Genomic DNA, 2,096 nt, shown 5'->3' on the forward strand with positions numbered 1-2,096 from the left:
TTATGTCTTTTCCCCCAAACGCATTCTCATCGGACTACATTTGTGCAGCTGATTCGAGAAGGACGAGGCTGAGTTTGTGAAACTAAACGGTTAGTAGTGTGATGTACCGAATAGCTGCTAACATGACCACATATCAGCTTCCCTCGTGTAGATAAGTCATGTGCACTGTAGGGTGTTTCACCCCATGCCTTAGTGTGACGTCTTTTTAGTGATGTAGAAAGCGTTTCGCGGCTCATACTGTACACTTAGGAAATTTAAAGTTGAACCCCATGCAAAAATGTATGATTTTAATTTTGGTACGTTTGGAAGACGGTCATTCTTAAATGCTTAGATCGGATATACTGTTGTGCAGACATCCCAGCAATAATACACATTATTTACATAGGTATTAAAATAAATGTGCAATTCTGTCATGGTGTCCACACTTAGATAGTGCTTTGCAGTCGATGTTGTCAGCATTAAACATTACCGATTTAAATGTGATCCAGTTTTTATAACGGCCCCAGCTGTAACTCTAACAGGTACTTCGCAAAACACTATATTCATGTGGGAATAATTGGTTTCATTTACAGTAGTGATGATGATTTATGACTGTGTGTGATATTTTAACTCAACTGCTTTATTTATGATGTAAATATAACCTGAGGTGTGTTATTTTGCTGTCTTTGAATCATTATTTATCACTTTGGTGCATCATAATATATATACGCCATTCTTTTGTTGAAAACTGCTGTCCCACAACCAAAAAAGCCTTTAATTATTCAAATCTTAAATGTTTCTATTATCTATTGAGACCCACAATATTCAAAATATAATTGAGCTTAAAGGAACACGCCACTATTTTTGAAAATATTCTCATTTTCCTAGAGTTAAACAGTTAAGTTTGAGCGTTTCTGAATCCATTCAGCCGATCTCCGGGTCTGGCGGTCGCACTTTTAGCATAGCTTAGCATAGATAATTGAATCTGATTAGACCGTTAGCATCTTGCTTAAAAATGACCAAAGAGTTTCCATATTTTTCCTCTTTAAAACTCGACTCTTCTGTAGTCACATCGTGTGCTAAGACCGACGGAAAATGAGAAGTTGTGATTTTCTAGACCGATATGGCAGGAACTATTCTCTCATTCCTGCGTAATAATCAAGAGCTGTGAGCCGCCCCATGAGTGCAGCGGCGCAATGATATTACACAGCGCCTGAAAATAGTCCCAGCTCTCTGTGTGAGCCGGTTGTCACGTTGGTTATGTTGACAGAAGTTAGCCTATTTTCAGGCACTGTGTAATATCATTGCTACAGAAGAGTCAAGTTTTAAATAGGAAAAATATAGAAAGTCTTGCTAACGGTCTAATCAGATTCAATGATCTATGCTAAGCTATGCTAAAAGTGCGACCGCCAGACCCGGAGATCGCCTGAATGGATTCGAAAACGGTAAAACGCAACTGTTTAACTCTAGAGGAGACAGAAAATGAGCCTATTTTCAAAAATAATGGTGTGTTCCTTTTAAAATATTCAAAAATCATCATTTATTGGGTACTTTCAATTGAGAGGTGGTTGTCCCGACTTGTGAAAATATTGAAATATTTGTTGCTTTTTATTCTGTTGTTGTTTTAAAAAATGTATTTTTATAATGTTTGAAAAAAGTAAAATAAGTCATGTTGAATAGATGGGTAAATGTGTTCAAATGTCTGAAAATCTGTGTGTGACTTTAAGGAGCGTTACTACCAAACACCTTTTCTGCAATTAAGCACTTTTTTTGGGGCGTTATTCCATAACATTTATGGAATAACACCCCAGTGTAGTGATGGGGACACTATACTGTAACAAGCACCATCCTTCAGATGAGACGTTAAACTGAGGTCCTGACTCTCTGTGGTCATTAATATCCCAGGATGTCCTTCGATAAAGAGTAGTGGTGTAACCCCGGCATCCTGGCCAAATTTGCCCATTGGCTCCTGTCCATCATGGCCTCCTAATCATCCCCATATCCTGATTGGCTTCATCACTCGGTCTCCTCTCCACCAATCAGCTGGTGTGTGGTGGGTGTTCTGGCACAATATGGCTGCCGTCGCATCATCAGGTGGTGCCGCACATTGGTGGTGG

The 2,096-nt window shown here is 39.0% G+C and overlaps 1 protein-coding gene across 4 annotated transcripts in view; it reads left to right on the forward strand.

Annotated features, from left to right (window-relative positions):
- rabgef1 (RAB guanine nucleotide exchange factor (GEF) 1) overlaps positions 1 to 1,654 on the forward strand; it is a 34,842-nt gene extending 33,188 nt beyond the window's left edge. For 3 of the 4 annotated variants that reach the window (XM_079804566.1, XM_079804565.1, XM_079804567.1), the window contains one exon: positions 1 to 743. This exon is cut by the window's left edge and continues 533 nt beyond it. The gene's annotated coding sequence lies outside the window, so the exon portion shown is untranslated. The other variant, XM_079804568.1, reaches the window with a different exon arrangement.
- Positions 1,655 to 2,096: the final 442 nt, after the last annotated feature.

Source organism: Gobio gobio, assembly GCF_949357685.1.
Source record: "Gobio gobio genome assembly, chromosome: 22".
NCBI classification, from domain to species: domain Eukaryota; kingdom Metazoa; phylum Chordata; class Actinopteri; order Cypriniformes; family Gobionidae; genus Gobio; species Gobio gobio.